Source organism: Oncorhynchus nerka, unplaced genomic scaffold, assembly GCF_034236695.1.
Source record: "Oncorhynchus nerka isolate Pitt River unplaced genomic scaffold, Oner_Uvic_2.0 unplaced_scaffold_1146, whole genome shotgun sequence".
In the NCBI taxonomy this organism is placed as follows: domain Eukaryota; kingdom Metazoa; phylum Chordata; class Actinopteri; order Salmoniformes; family Salmonidae; genus Oncorhynchus; species Oncorhynchus nerka.
In genome coordinates, this window is record NW_027040179.1 from 79,585 (window position 1) to 96,306 (window position 16,722).

The following is a 16,722-nucleotide window of genomic DNA, read 5'->3' on the forward strand; positions in this document are numbered from 1 at the left end:
AGATGGATTTTGGCCGATATTCTGCTAATTTTCTCACCGATTACACATTTGACCTCAATATAGTTTTCTGTTTCCAAAACTAAAATATGTCACGAACAAAGTGGACTACTTTATGTAGACTTTAGTCTTTGTCAAAGTTACGGCGGAAAAAAATGCATTGTTTAGGAGTGCAAAGGCGAATTATTGCACACGCGCACTCCACACAGTAGGCGTTCCCTAATGGAAATATGCAAATGTTAGTTAGAACGCGCCAATAGGATCTCGCTAGCTCGGGCTTGGCTCTGCCCACTATGACTCATTCGTTCCCGTTTGAAACGACGGGCTGTGGTCTATCTTGGTTCTCTTCTACAGATCTTTGTTGGTATTCAATAGGGCTGTTGTGTGTTGGTGAGGAGAGATTGCAGCTAGCCCTGGGAAATATTCCGTGTGGAAAGAAGAAATAATACAGGAACAAAACAAATAGTTTTACTAAGAGTGCCGTGTTTATATGTGAGGAATTTGGTGAAAGCATTCACGTATCGCAATAAGCTGCGTAATTTACCGCGGATCCCAAGGTAAGGTCGCTGAACAATCTGCTTGTGTTGTGTCTCAGTGTGGCAAGGCATGCCCAGTAGTATGTAGTCTACAAGCCGGACTGTGGGGCCTTGCTGCCTTCCTCTCACACAAGGACTTCAGCCTCGTATGTCGCTAAAATGACGAATGTGGTGCTCGGTCACATCCATACTGAAACCCGTTCACGTCTCAATTAATTTTAGCCCTTGGAAAAAATGTCTTCGACCACTAAATGAAGTGATATTTTTATCATAGCAAACAGACCGAATGGTGGAGTAATTCCCCAGCATGCAGCGAGGCTGGAGTTTGGCGCCAAGGCCGTCAGGATCTTGTCCCAGTCTACATGTGTGTTTTGTAATGGTGGACTATTGTTGCACATATGACCCACAGAGGAAACGCCACCACGAGGCAATATGCATGGTTTTATTATCATTACTATGTTATTGAGTGACAGAGGTTGGGGGTAGTTATATCTAATTCAACGAATTAGGACGGAGTTGAGCAGCGACTAGAGTGAGCGGACTGGGAGTTCCAATAGTACATACATTTTCACGTTTTTAGATATACAAATACAAAATTAAGCTATAAGATTTAGCACCCACATAATAACCCCACAATTACACACGATAATCTGTGCAATTGTGGGCTATCCTTCGGGTGATGAAGAAACCAGTAGTTTTTAATAAATAAAAACACATGACGTTGGAACTGCAGGTCGCTGTTCAACATTGGAAATGTAGAGGAAAATAATATTGTGATTGTCAAAGCAATACGTCATATCATCAACTAAATATCCCGATGTGTAACTATCCATTTCCTCCCCATCACTACATGTAATAGTAGCTAATAATGTAAACTTTCGTATGTATAATGTAATCATTTTCCAATAATGTAGCCTAATAAGTATACTGAATGTGTAACATAACGTTTATGCTCTTAATGTAATAATGAATCTCTGTTTGCCGAACTTGTACACTGAATACCTCCCTGTGGAGCTGTTGGAGCAGGATACCACCTGGAGTGGGTTCTGCCCAAACACCTGTGTGCCTTATCTTACAACAGGTGTAGTAGACCTTACAGTGAAATGCTGAATACAACAGGTGTAGTAGACCTTACAGTGAAATGCTGAATACAACAGGTGTAGTAGACCTTACAGTGAAATGCTGAATACAACAGGTGTAGTAGACCTTACAGTGAAATGCTGAATACAACAGGTGTAGTAGACCTTACAGTGAAATGCTGAATACAACAGGTGTAGTAGACCTTACAGTGAAATGCTGAATACAACAGGTGTAGTAGACCTCACAGTGAAATGCTGAATACAACAGGTGTAGTAGACCTCACAGTGAAATGCTGAATACAACAGGTGTAGTAGACCTCACAGTGAAATGCTGAATACAACAGGTGTAGTAGACCTCACAGTGAAATGATGAATACAACAGGTGTAGTAGACCTCACAGTGAAATGCTGAATACAACAGGTGTAGTAGACCTTACAGTGAAATGCTGAATACAACAGGTGTAGTAGACCTTACAGTGAAATGCTGAATACAACAGGTGTAGTAGTAGACCTCACAGTGAAATGCTGAATACAACAGGTGTAGGTAGACCTTACAGTGAAATGCTGAATACAACAGGTGTAGTAGACCTCACAGTGAAATGCTGAATACAACAGGTGTAGTAGATCTTACAGTGAAATGCTGAATACAACAGGTGTAGTAGACCTTACAGTGAAATGCTGAATACAACAGGTGTAGTAGACCTCACAGTGAAATGCTGAATACAACAGGTGTAGTAGACCTTACAGTGAAATGCTGAATACAACAGGTGTAGTAGACCTTACAGTGAAATGCTGAATACAACAGGTGTAGTAGACCTCACAGTGAAATGCTGAATACAACAGGTGTAGTAGACCTTACAGTGAAATGCTGAATACAACAGGTGTAGTAGACCTTACAGTGAAATGCTGAATACAACAGGTGTAGTAGACCTCACAGTGAAATGCTGAATACAACAGGTGTAGTAGACCTCACAGTGAAATGCTGAATACAACAGGTGTAGTAGACCTTACAGTGAAATGCTGAATACAACAGGTGTAGTAGACCTTACAGTGAAATGCCGAATACAACAGGTGTAGTAGACCTTACAGTGAAATGCCGAATACAACAGGTGTAGTAGACCTTACAGTGAAATGCTGAATACAACAGTTGTAGACCTTACAGTGAAATGCTGAATACAACAGGTGTTGTAGACCTTACATTGAAATGCTGAATACAACAAGTGTAGTAGACCTTACAGTGAAATGCTGAATACAACAGGTGTAGTAGTAGACCTCACAGTGAAATGCTGAATACAACAGGTGTAGGTAGACCTTACAGTGAAATGCTGAATACAACAGGTGTAGTAGACCTCACAGTGAAATGCTGAATACAACAGGTGTAGTAGATCTTACAGTGAAATGCTGAATACAACAGGTGTAGTAGACCTTACAGTGAAATGCTGAATACAACAGGTGTAGTAGACCTCACAGTGAAATGCTGAATACAACAGGTGTAGTAGACCTTACAGTGAAATGCTGAATACAACAGGTGTAGTAGACCTTACAGTGAAATGCTGAATACAACAGGTGTAGTAGACCTCACAGTGAAATGCTGAATACAACAGGTGTAGTAGACCTTACAGTGAAATGCTGAATACAACAGGTGTAGTATACCTTACAGTGAAATGCTGAATACAACAGGTGTAGTAGACCTCACAGTGAAATGCTGAATACAACAGGTGTAGTAGACCTCACAGTGAAATGCTGAATACAACAGGTGTAGTAGACCTTACAGTGAAATGCTGAATACAACAGGTGTAGTAGACCTTACAGTGAAATGCCGAATACAACAGGTGTAGTAGACCTTACAGTGAAATGCCGAATACAACAGGTGTAGTAGACCTTACAGTGAAATGCTGAATACAACAGTTGTAGACCTTACAGTGAAATGCTGAATACAACAGGTGTTGTAGACCTTACATTGAAATGCTGAATACAACAAGTGTAGTAGACCTTACAGTGAAATGCTGAATACAACAGGTGTAGTAGACCTCACAGTGAAATGCTGAATACAACAGGTGTAGTAGACCTCACAGTGAAATGCTTACTTAAAGGCTCTAACCAATAGTGTGGAGAAAGGGTGTGTGTAAGTAAAGAAATAAAACAGTAAAAAGACATTTGAAAAAAGAGTAGCAAGGCTATATACAGACACCGGTTAGTCAGGCTGATTGAGGTAGTATGTACATGTAGATATGGTTAAAGTGACTATGTATATATGATGAACAGAGAGTAGCAATAGTGTAAAAGGAGGGGGAGGTGGGTGGTGGGACACAATGCAGATAGCCTGGTTAGCCAATGTGCGGGAACGCTGGTTGGTCGGGCCATTTCAGGAAGTATGTACATGAATGTATAGTTAAAGTGACTATGCATATATGATAAACAGAGAGTAGCAGCAGTGTAAAAAGAGGGGGGTGGGGGTGGCACACAATGCAAATAGTCTGGGTATCCATTTAATTACCTGTTCAGGAGTCTTATGGCTTGGGGGTAAAAACTGTTGAGAAGCCTTTTTGTCCTAGACTTGGCACTTGGTACTGCTTGATATGCGGTAGTAGAGAGAACAGTCTATAACTGGGTTGGCTGGGGTCTTTGACACTTTTCAGGGCTTTCCTCTGACACCGCCTGGTATAGAGGTCCTGGATGGCAGGAAGCTTAGCCCCAGTGATGTACTGGGCCGTACGCACTATCCTCTGAAGTGCCTTACGGTCAGATGCTGACCAGTTGCCATACCAGGCATTGATGCAACCGGTCAGGATGCTCTCGATGTTGCAGCTGTAGAACTTTTTGTGTATCTGAGGACCCATGCCAAATCTTTTCAGTCTCCCGAGGGGGAATAGGCTTTGTCGTGCCCTCTTCACGACTGTCTTGGTGTGTTTGGACCATTCTAGTTTGTTGGTGATCTGGACACCAAGGAACTTGAAGCTCTCAACCTGCTCCACTACAGCCCAGTCAATGAGAATGGGGACGTGCTCGGTGCTCCTTTTCCTGTAGTCCACAATCATCTCCTTAGTCTTGGTTACTTTGAGGGACAGGTTGTTATTCTGGCACAACCCGACCATGTCTCTAACCTCCTCCCTATAGGCTGTCTCGTCGCTGTCGGTGATCAGGCCTACCACTGTTGTGTCATCGGCAAACTTAATGATGGTGTTGGAGTCGTGCCTGGCTGTGCAGTCATGAGGGAACAGGGAGTACAGGAGGGGACTGAGCATGCACCCCTGAGGGGCCCCTGTGTTGAGGATCAGCGTGGCGGATGTGTTGCTACCTACCCTGACCACCTGGGGGCGGCCCGACAGGAAGTCCAGGATCCTGTTGCAGAGGGAGGTGTCTAGTCCCAGGGTCCTTAGATTAGTGATGAGCTTTGTGGGCACTATGGTGTTGAACGCTGAGCTGTAGTTAATGAACAGCATTCTCACACAGGTGTTCCTTTTGTCCAGGTGGGAAAGGGAAGTGTGGAGTGCAATAGAGATTGCATCATCTGTCGATATGTTTGGGCAGTATACAAATTGGAGTGGGTCTAGGGTTTCTGGGATAATGGTGTTGATGTGAGCCATTACCAGCCTTTCAAAGCACTTCATGGCTACGGACCTGAGTGCCACGGGTCTGTAGTCTTTTAGGCAGGTTGCCTTTGTGTTCTTGGGTACAGGGACTATGGTGGTCTGCTTGAAACATGTTGGTATGACCGATTCAATCAGGGACATGTTGAAAATGTCAGTGAAGACACCTGCCAGTTGGTCAGCACGTCCTGGTAATCCGTCTGGCCCCGCAGCCTTGTGAATGTTGACCTGTTTTTGGTCTTACTCACGTCGGCTACGGAGAGCGTGATCACACAGTCGTCCAGAACAGCTGATGCTCTCATGCATGCCTCAGTGTTGCTTGCCTCAAAGCGAGCATAGAAGTGATTTTGCTCGTCTGGTAGGCTCGTGTCACTGGGCAGCTCGCGGCTGTGCTTCCCTTTATAGTCTGTAATAGTTTGCAAGCCCTGCCACATCTGACAAGCGTCGGACCCGGTGTAGTATGATTCCATCTTAGCCCTGTATTGACGCTTTGCCTGTTTGATGGTTCGTCACAGTGCATCTTGTAAGCTTCTGGGTTAGAGTCCCGCACCTTGAAAGCAGCAGCTCTACCCTTTAGCTCAGTGCGAATGTTGCCTGTAATCCATGGCTTCTGGTTGGGGTATGTACGTACAGGGGACAACGTACTGTACTGTACTGGGGACAACGTCCTCAATGCACTTATTGATAAAGCCAGTGACTGATGTGGTGTACTCCTCAATGCCATCGGAAGAATCCTGGAACATGTTCCAGTCTGTGATAGCAAAGCAGTCCTGTAGTTTAGCATCTGCTTCATCTGACCATTTTTTTGTAGACCGACTCACTGGTGCATCCTGCTTTAATTTTTGCTTGTAAGCAGGAATCAGGAGGATAGAGTTGTGGTCAGATTTACCAAATGGAGGGCGAGGGAGAGCTTTGTACGCGTCTCTGTGTGTGGAGTAAAGGTGATCTAGAATTATTTTCCCTCTGGTTGCACATTTAACATGTTGATAGAGATTTGGTAGAACTGAATTAAGTTTCCCTGCATTAAAGTCTCCGGCCACTAGGAGCGCCACCGCTAGGTGAGTGGTTTCCTGTTTGCTTATTTCCTTATACAGCTGACTGAGTGCGGTCTTAGTGCCAGCATCTGTTTGTGATGGTAAATAAACAGCCACGAAGAGTATAGCTGAGAACTCTCTAGGCAAGTAGTGTGGCCTGCAATTTATCATAATATACTCTACTTCAGGTGAGCAAAATCTAGAGACTTCCTTAGATTTCATGCCCCAGCTGTTGTTTACAAATACGCATAGACCCCCCCCCCCTCGTGCCCCCCCTCGTCTTACCGGAGTGTGCTGTTCTGTCCTACCGGTGCATCGTGTATCCCGCTAGCTGAATATCCATGTCGTCATTCAGCCACGATTCCGTGAAGCATAGGATATTACAGTTTGATGTCCCGTTGGTAGGATATTCGTGATCGTACCTCATCTAGTTTATTGTCCATTGATTGCACGTTGGTAGGATATTCGTGATTGTACCTCGTCTAGTTTATTGTCCAATGATTGCACGTTGGTAGGATATTCGTGATTGTACCTCGTCTAGTTTATTGTCCAATGATTGCACGTCGGCGAGTAGTATTGACGGTTAACGGCAGCTTTCCTAGTTTTCTTCTGCGGGTCCGGACGAGGCATCCGGCTCTTCGTCCTCTGCGTCGCTTCCTTTTGCGAATAATTGGGATGTCTGACCTGTGGGGTGTTTGGAGAATATCGTGTGAGTCCTGCTTGCTGCTGCTGTTGTTGTTGAAAAGATCTTTTGTCTAATCCGAGGTGAGTGATCGCTGCCCTGATATCTAGAAGCTCTTTTCTTCCATAAGATACGGTTGCAGAAACATTACGTACAAAATAAGTTACAAATATCGCGAAATAAAAACGCATAATAGCACAATTGGTTAGGAGACCGTAAAACGGCGGCCATCTCCTCCGGCGCCATTTTCAAGCTAGTGCTTGAGGATATTGGTATGGCAAATGGCCCTTAAATGTTTAATTGATCCTTATGGAACGACGCCTGACTTCTGTAAAATATGAAGAGTGGTAGTAGTAGCAGTAGCACTGGTGGTAGTAGTAGTAGTAGCAGTAGCACTGGTGGTAGTAGTAGTAGCACTGGTGGGTAGTAGTACTGGTGGTAGTAGTAGTAGTAGCAGCACTGGGTAGTAGTAGTAGTAGTAGTAGCACTGGTGGTAGTAGTAGTAGTAGCACTGGTGGTAGTAGTAGTAGTAGCACTGGTGGTAGTAGTAGTAGTAGCACTGGTGGTAGTAGTAGTAGTAGCACTGGTGGTAGTAGTAGTAGTAGCACTGGTGGTAGTAGTAGTAGTAGCACTGGTGGTAGTAGTAGTAGTAGCACTGGTGGTAGTAGTAGTAGTAGTGGTGGCAGTAGTAGCAGTAGCACTGGTGGTAGTAGTAGTAGCAGCAGTAGTAGTAGTAGCAGTAGCAGTAGTAGTAGCAGCACTGGTGGCAGTAGTAGTAGCACTGGTGGTAGTAGTAGTAGCACTGGTGGTGGCAGTAGTAGTAGCACTGGTGGTAGTAGCTAGGCAGCACTGGTGGTAGTAGTAGTAGCACTGGTGGTAGCAGTAGCAGCAGCAGCACCGGCAGCAGCAGCAGCAGCAGCAGCACCGGCAGCAGCAGCAGCAGCAGCGGCGGCAGCAGCAGCAGCAGCAGCACCGGCAGCAGCAGCAGCAGCAGCAGCAGCAGCAGCTGGCAGTAGCAGCAGCAGCAGCAGCAGTAGTAGCAGCAGCAGTAGCAGCAGCAGCACTGGTAGCAGCAGCAGCAGCAGCAGCAGCAACTGGCAGCAGCAGCAGCAGCAGCACCGGCGGCAGCAGCAGCAGCAGCAACTGGCGGCAGCAGCAGTAGCAGCACTGGTGGCAGCAGCAGCAGCACTGGCAGCAGCAGCAGCAACTGGCGGCAGCAGCACTGGTGGCAGCAGCAGTAGCAGCACTGGCGGCAGCAGCAGCAGCAGTAGCAGCACTGGCGGCAGCGGCAGCAGTAGCTGGTGGGCAGTAGCAGTAGCAGCAACTGGTGGTAGTGGCAGCAGCACTGGTGGCAGCAGCAGCAGCAACTGGTGGCAGCAGCAGCAGTAGCAGCAGCAGCAACTGGCGGTAGTGGCAGCAGCAGCACTGGTGGCAGCAGCAGCAGCAGCAGCGGTGGTGGCAGCAGCAGCAGCATCACCGGTGGGTAGTAGCAGCAGCAGCACTGGTGGTGGCAGCAGCAGCAGCACTGGTGGCAGTAGTAGCAGCAGCAGCACTGGTGGCAGTAGTAGCAGCAGCAGCGTTAACTGGTGGCAGCAGCAGCAGCAGTAGCAGCACTGGTGGCAGCAGTAGCAGCACTGGTGGCAGCAGCAGCGGTGGCAGTAGCAGCAGCAGCAACTGGCGGCAGTAGCAGCAGTAGCACTGGTGGCAGCAGCAGCAGCAGCACTGGTGGTGGCAGCAGCAGCAGCACTGGTGGCAGCAGCAGCAGCAGCACCGGTAGCACTGGTGGCAGTGGCAGCAGCAGCAGCAGCAGTAACTGGTGGCAGTAGCAGTAGCAGCAGCAGCGGCGGTGGCAGCAGCAGCAGCAGCACTGGTGGCAGGCGGCAGTAGCAGCAGCAGCTGCACTGGTAGTAGGCAGTAGCAGCACTGGCAGCAGCAGCAGCAGCAGCAGCTGGCGGCAGCAGCTGGCAGCAGCACCGGTGGTACATTGGCAGCAGCAGCAGCACTGGTGGTAGTGGCAGCAGCAGCAGCACCGGCAGCAGCAGCAGTGGCAACAGCAGCAGTAGCAGCACTGGCACCGGCAGCAGCAGCAGCAGGCGGCAGCAGCAGCAGCAGCAGCAACCGGGCAGCAGCAGCAGTAGCACTGCAGCAGCAGTAGCAGCAGCGGCGGCAGCAGCACGGTGGCAGCAGCAGCAGCACTGGTAGTGGCAGTAGCAGCACTGGTGGCAGCAGCAGCACTGGTGGCAGTAGTAGCAGCAGCACTGGTGGCAGCAGCAGTAGCAGTAGCAGCACTGGCAGCAGCAGCAGCAGCAGCACTGGTGGCAGTAGCAGCAGCACTGGTGGCAGTAGCAGCAGTAGCACTGGCGGCGTAGCAGCAGCAGCAGCAGCACTGGTGGCGGCAGCAGCAGCACTGGCAGCAGCAGTTAACTGGTGGTAGTAGCAGCAGTAGCAGCACTGGTGGCAGGCAGCAGCAGCAGCACTGGCGGTAGTAGCAGCAGCACTGGTGGCAGCAGCAGCAGCACTGGCGGTAGCAGCAGCAGCAGCAGCGGCGGCACTGGTGGTAGCAGCAGCAGCAGCAGCGGTGGTAGCAGTGGCAGCAGTAGCAGCACTGGTGGCGGTAGCAGCAGCAGCAGCAGAACTGGCAGTGGTAGTAGTAGCACTGGCAGCAGCAGTGGTGGCAGCAGCAGCAGCAGTGGCAGCAGCAGCAGCAGCAGCAGCAGCACTGGTGGCAGCAGTAGCAGCAGCAGCAGCAGCAGCAGCAGCACTGGTGGCAGTAGTAGCACAGTGGTAGTAGCAGTAGCACTGGACAGCAGCAGTAGTAGCACTGGTGACTGGTAGCAGCAGCAGTAGCACTGGTGGCAGGCAGCAGTAGCAGCAGGTGGTGGTAGCAGCAGCAGCAGCAGCACTGGGGCAGTAGCAGCAGCAGCAGCAGCAGCACTGGTGGCAGCAGCAGCAGCAGCACTGGTGGCAGTAGTAGCAGCAGCAGTAGCACTGCTGGCAGCAGCAGCAGCAGCAGCAGCACTGGTGGTAGCAGCAGCAGCAGCAGCACGGCGGCGGTGGCAGCAGCAGCAGCTGGCAGCAGCACTGGTGGCAGCAGCAGCACTGGTAGTAGCACTGGTGGCAGTAGCAGCAGCACGGCAGCAGCACTGGTGGTAGTAGCAGCACTGGTGGGCAGTAGTAGCAGTAGCACTGGTGGTGGTAGCAGCAGTAGCAGTAGCACTGGTGGTAGTAGTAGCAGCACTGGCAGCAGCAGCACGGCAGTAGCAGCAGCACTGGTGGTAGTAGCAGCAGCAGCACTGGTGGCAGCAGCACTGGTGGTAGTGGCAGCAGCAGCAGCACTGGTGGTAGTAAGCAGCACTGGTGGCAGTAGTAGCAGCAGCAGTAACTGGGTGGCAGTAGCAGTAGCAGCAGCACCGGGTGGCAGCAGCAGCAGCGTTAACTGGCGGCAGCAGCAGCAGCACTGGCGGCGGCAGCAGCAGCAGTAGCAGCAGCGGCAGCAGCAGCAGCAGCACTGGTGGCAGCAGCAGCAGCAGCACTGGCGGCAGTAGCAGCAGCAGCAGGCAGCAGCAGCGGTGGTGGCAGTAGTAGTAGTAGCACTGGCGGCAGTGGCAGCAGCAGCAGTGGTGGCGGCAGCAGCAGCACTGGTGGCAGCAGCAGCACTGGCGGCAGTAGCAGCAGCAGCAGCGGCAGCAGCAGCAGCAGCAGCAGCACTGGTGGGTGCAGTGGCAGCAGCAGCAGGCACTGGCGGCAGCAGCAGCAGTAGCAGCACTGGTGGCGGCAGCAGCAGCAGCAGCAGCAGCAGTAGCACAGCAGCACTGGCAGCAGCAGCAGCAGTTGGGAACAGCAGTAGCAGCAACTGGTGTGGCAGTAGCAGTAGCAGTAGTAGCAGCACTGGCAGCAGCAGCAGCAGCACTGGTGGCGGCAGTAGCAGCAGCAGTAGCACTGGCGGCAGTAGCAGCAGCAGCACTGGCGGCAGCAGCAGCAGCACTGGTGGTGTAGTAGCAGCACTGGTGGTGGTGGTAGCACTGGCAGCAGCAGCAGCACTGGCGGCGGCAGCAGCAACCGGCGGCGGCAGCAGCAGCAGCAGCAACTGGTGGCAGCAGTAGTGGCAGCACTGGTGGCAGCAGCAGCACTGGTGGTGGTAGTAGTAGTAGCAGCACTGGTGGGCAGCAGCAGCAGCACTGGCAGCAGCAGCAGCAGTTAGCACTGGTGTAGCAGCAGCAGCACTGGTGGCAGTAGTAGCAGCAGCAGCACTGGTAGTGGTGTAGTAACAATAGTAGTAGTAGCAGCACTGGTGGTGGCAGCAGCAGCAGCAGTAGCAGCACTGGTGGTAGTAGTAGTAGCAGCAGCAGCGGCTGGTGGTAGTAGTAGCAGCAGCACTGGTGGGCAGCAGCAGCAGTAGTAGCGGTAGTAGCAGCACAGGCAGCAGCAGCAGTAGGCACTGCAGCAGCAGCAGTGGTGGTAGCAGCAGCAGCAGCACAGCAGCAGCAGTGGTGGTAGCACTGGCAGCAGCAGCAGCAGCAGCAGCACTGGCAGCAGCAGCAGCAACCAGCGGCGGCAGCAGCTGGTGCAGCAGCAGCAGCAGCACTGATGGCAGTAGCAGCAGCAGGTGGCAGTGGCAGTAGCAGCAGTGGTGGTAGCAGCAGCAGCAGCAGCACTGGCGGCAGTAGCAGCAGCAGCAGCACTGCAGCAGCAGCGGCAGCAGCAGTAGCAGTGGTAGCAGCAGCAGCAGCGCGGCGGCAGCAGCAGCAGTAGTAGTAGCACTGGTGGTAGTAGTAGTAGCAGCAGCAGCACTGGTGTGGTAGCAGTAGCAGCTGGTGGCAGCAGCAGTAGCACTGGCGGGCAGCAGCAGCAGCAGCACTGGTGGCAGCAGCAGTAGTAGCAGCACTGGCGCAGCAGCAGCAGCAGCAGCAGCACGTTAACCGGCGGCAGCTGGTGGCAGCAGCAGCAGCAGCAGCAGCACCGGCGGTGGCAGTAGTGCAGCAGCAGCAGCAGCACTGGTGGCAGCAGCAGCAGTGGCAGCAGGCGGCGGCAGCAGTAGCAGCACTGGCAGTAGTAGTAGTAGCAGCTGGTGGCAGTAGTAGTAGCAGCAGCACTGGTAGCAGCAGGCTGGTGGCAGCAGCAGCAGCACTGGCGGCAGCAGCAGCAGCAGCACTGGCAGTAGCAGCAGCAGTAGCACTGGCAGCAGCAGCAGCAACTGGTGGCAGCGGTAGCAGCACTGGTGGTAGCAGCAGTAGCAGCGGCTGGCAGCAGTAGTAGTAGCACTGGTGGCAGCAGCAGCAGCAACTGGTGGCAGCAGTAGCAGCAGCAGCAGCAGTGGCGGCAGCAGCAGCAGCAGCAGCAGCGGCGGCAGTGGCAGCAGCTGGTGGTGGTAGCAGCAGCAGCACCGGCGGCAGTAGCAGCAACAGCAGCAGCAGCAGCAGCACTGGTGGCAGCAGCAGCAGCAGCAGCTGGCGGCAGTAGTAGCAGCACTGGTGGTAGTAGTACTGGCTGGCAGTGGCAGCAGCAGCAGCAGCTGCGGCGGTGGCAGTAGCAGCAGCAGCAGCAGCAACTGGCAGCAGCAGCAGCAGCAGCACTGGTGATAGTAGCAGCAGCAGCAGCAGCAGCACTGGTGGTAGTGGTAGTAGCAGCACTGGTGATAGTAGTAGCAGCAGCAGCAGCACTGGTGATAGTAGCAGCAGCACTGGTGAGCAGCAGCAGCAGCTGGCTGGTGGCAGTAGTGGCAGTAGCAGCAGCACTGGCGGCAGTAGCAGCAGCAGCAGCACTGGCGGTAGTAGTAGCAGCAGCACTGGTGGCAGTAGCAGCAGCAGCACTGGTGGTAGTAGCAGCAGCACTGGTGGCAGCAGCAGCAGCAGCACTGGTGGCAGCAGCAGCAGCAGTAGCACTGGTGGCAGCAGTAGCAGCAGCAGTAGCAGCGGCAGTAGTAGTAGCAGTAGTAGCAGCACTGGTGGCAGCAGCAGCTGGCGGTAGCAGTAGCAGTAGCAGCACTGGTGGCAGTGGTAGCAGCAGCTAGTAGCAGCAGCACTGGTGGTAGTAGTAGTAGTAGCACTGGTGGCAGCAGCAGCACTGGTGGTAGTAGCACTGGTGGCAGCAGCGGCGGCAGCAGCAGCAGCAGCACTGGTGGTGGCAGTAGCAGCAGTAGCAGCAGCACTGGTGGCAGTAGCGGCACTGGTGGCAGCAGTAGCAGCAGCACTGGCGGCAGCGGTAGCAGCAGCAGCAGCACTGGCGGTAGCAGCACTGGCAGCAGCAGTAGCAGCGGCGGCAGCACTGGTGGTGGCAGCAGCAGCAGCACTGGCGGCAGTAGCAGTAGCACTGGCGGCAGTAGTGGCAGGCAGCAGCAGCACTGGTGGCAGCAGTAGTAGCAGCAGCAACTGGTGGCAGCAGCAGCAGCAGCAACTGGCAGCAGCAGCAGCAGCAGCAGCAGTAGTAGTAGCAGCTAACTGGTGGCAGTAGCAGCAGCACTGGTGGTAGTAGTAGCAGCACTGGTGGCAGTAGTAGTAGCACTGGTGGTAGTAGCAGCACTGGTGGCAGTAGCAGCAGCACGGTGGCAGTAGTAGTAGTAGCAGCAGCACTGGTAGTAGTAGTAGTAGCAGTAGTAACTGGTGGCAGTAGTAGTAGTAGCACTGGTGGTGCAGTAGTAGTAGCAGCACTGGTGGCAGTAGTAGCAGTAGTAGCACTGGTGGTAGTAGTAGTAGTAGTAGTAGCACTGGTGGTAGTGGTAGTAGTAGTAGTAGTAGCACTGGTGGTAGTAGTAGTAGTAGCACTGGTGGTGGTGGTAGTAGTAGTAGCAGCACTGGTAGTGGTAGTAGTAACAATAGTAGTAGTAGTAGCACTGGTGGTGGTAGTAGTAGCAGCACTGGTGGTAGTAGTAGTAGCACTGGTGGTAGTAGTAGTAGTAGTAGCACTGGTGGTAGTAGTAGTAGTAGCACTGGTGGTAGTAGTAGTAGTAGTAGCACTGGTGGTGGTGGTGGTAGTAGTAGTAGCAGCACTGGTAGCGGTAGTAGTAGCGGTAGCAGTAGTGTTAGCGGTAGTAGTAGTAGCGGTAGCAGTAGTGGTAGCGGTAGCGGTAGTAGTGGTAGTGGTAGTAGCGGTAGCAGTAGTGGTAGTAGTAGCGGTAGCAGTAGTGGTAGCGGTAGTAGTAGCGGTAGCAGTAGCGGTAGTAGTAGTAGTAGTAGTAGCGGTAGCAGTAGTGGTAGCGGTAGTAGTAGCGGTAGCAGTAGCGGTAGTAGTAGTAGTAGTAGTAGCGGTAGCAGTAGCGGTAGCGGTAGTAGTAGCAGCAGCTCAGTACCTCTGTGTGTACCTGACTGATCATTAGTCCCACAGCTCCTGTATACCACCAGTATGTGTTGCTGCTGTATCACAGCTCCTGTATACCACCAGTATGTGTTGCTGCTGTCCCACAGCTCCTGTATACTACCAGTGTGTGTTGCTGCAGTTCCACAGCTCCTGTATACCACCAGTGTGTGTTGCTGCTGTTCCACAACTCCTGTATACCACCAGTGTGTGTTGCTGCTGTTCCACAGCTCCTGTATACCACCAGTGTGTGTTGCTGCTGTTCCACAACTCCTGTATACCACCAGTGTGTGTTGCTGCTGTTCCACAACTCCTGTATACCACCAGTGTGTGTTGCTGCTGTTCCACAGCTCCTGTATACTACCAGTGTGTGTTGCTGCTGTATACCACCAGTGTGTGTTGCTGCAGTCCCACAGCTCCTGTATACTACCAGTGTGTGTTGCTGCTGTATACCACCAGTGTGTGTTGCTGCAGTCCCACAGCTCCTGTATACCATCAGTGTGTGTTGCTGCAGTCCCACAGCTCCTGTATACCACCAGTGTGTGTTGCTCCTGTATACCACCAGTGTGTGTTGCTCCTGTATACCACCAGTGTGTGTTGCTCCTGTATACCACCAGTGTGTGTTGCTCCTGTATACCACCAGTGTGTGTTGCTCCTGTATACCATCAGTGTGTGTTGCTCCTGTATACCATCAGTGTGTGTTGCTGCTGTATCACAGCTCCTGTATACTACCAGTGTGTGTTGCTGCTGTTCCACAACTCCTGTATACTACCAGTGTGTGTTGCTGCAGTCCCACAGCTCCTGTATACCACCAGTGTGTGTTGCTCCTGTATACCATCAGTGTGTGTTGCTGCTGTATCACAGCTCCTGTATACTACCAGTGTGTGTTGCTGCTGTTCCACAACTCCTGTATACCACCAGTGTGTTGCTGCAGTCCCACAGCTCCTGTATACCACCAGTGTGTGTTGCTGCAGTTCCACAGCTCCTGTATACTACCAGTGTGTGTTGCTCCTGTATACTACCAGTGTGTTGCTGCAGTCCCACAGCTCCTGTATACTACCAGTGTGTGTTGCTGCTGTCCCACAGCTCCTGTATACCACCAGTATGTGTTGCTGCTGTTCCACAGCTCCTGTATACTACCAGTGTGTGTTGCTGCTGTTCCACAGCTCCTGTATACCACCAGTGTGTGTTGCTGCTGTATACCACCAGTGTGTGTTGCTGCTGTTCCACAGCTCCTGTATACTACCAGTGTGTGTTGCTGCTGTATACCACCAGTGTGTGTTGCTGCTGTTCCACAGCTCCTGTATACTACCAGTGTGTGTTGCTGCTGTTCCACAGCTCCTGTATACCACCAGTGTGTGTTGCTGCTGTTCCACAGCTCCTGTATACTACCAGTGTGTGTTGCTCCTGTATACCATCAGTGTGTGTTGCTCCTGTATACCATCAGTGTGTGTTGCTCCTGTATACTACCAGTGTGTGTTGCTCCTGTATACTACCAGTGTGTTGCTGCAGTCCCACAGCTCCTGTATACCACCAGTGTGTGTTGCTGCAGTTCCACAGCTCCTGTATACTACCAGTGTGTGTTGCTGCTGTATACCACCAGTGTGTGTTGCTGCAGTCCCACAGCTCCTGTATACTACCAGTGTGTGTTGCTCCTGTATACTACCAGTATGTGTTGCTGCTGTTCCACAGCTCCTGTATACTACCAGTGTGTGTTGCGGCTGTTCCACAGCTCCTGTATACCACCAGTATGTGTTGCTGCTGTTCCACAGCTCCTGTATACTACCAGTGTGTGTTGCTGCTGTATCACAGCTCCTGTATACCACCAGTGTGTGTTTCTGCAGTTCCACAGCTCCTGTATACCACCAGTGTGTGTTGCTGCAGTTCCACAGCTCCTGTATACCACCAGTGTGTGTTGCTGCTGTCCCACAGCTCCTGTATACCACCAGTGTGTGTTGCTGCAGTTCCACAGCTCCTGTATACCACCAGTGTGTGTTGCTGCAGTTCCACAGCTCCTGTATACCACCAGTGTGTGTTGCTGCTGTTCCACAGCTCCTGTATACCACCAGTGTGTGTTGCTGCTGTTGCACAGCTCCTGTATACTACCAGTGTGTGTTGCTCCTGTATACTACCAGTATGTGTTGCTGCTGTATCACAGCTCCTGTATACCACCAGTGTGTGTTGCTGCTGTTCCACAGCTCCTGTATACTACCAGTGTGTGTTGCTCCTGTATACTACCAGTATGTGTTGCTGCTGTCCCACAGCTCCTGTATACCACCAGTGTGTGTTGCTGCAGTTCCACAGCTCCTGTATACTACCAGTGTGTGTTGCTCCTGTATACTACCAGTGTGTGTTGCTGCAGTTCCACAGCTCCTGTATACTACCAGTGTGTGTTGCTGCTGTTCCACCCAGGGAGCTTCCAGCAGCCAGAGCACATATTCATCTAACAACCAGCCAGACAACAAGTCAGTGACTCATCAGGGTCCATGCTCTGATAAGAAGTAGTCTAGAATAA

General features: G+C 51.9%; 1 pseudogene; it reads left to right on the plus strand.

Moving 5' to 3' along the window:
- The first annotated feature begins 1,514 nt into the window (after window positions 1–1,514).
- Window positions 1,515–16,722, plus strand: part of LOC115124467 (protein Jade-3-like) — a 51,684-nt pseudogene continuing 36,476 nt past the window's right edge.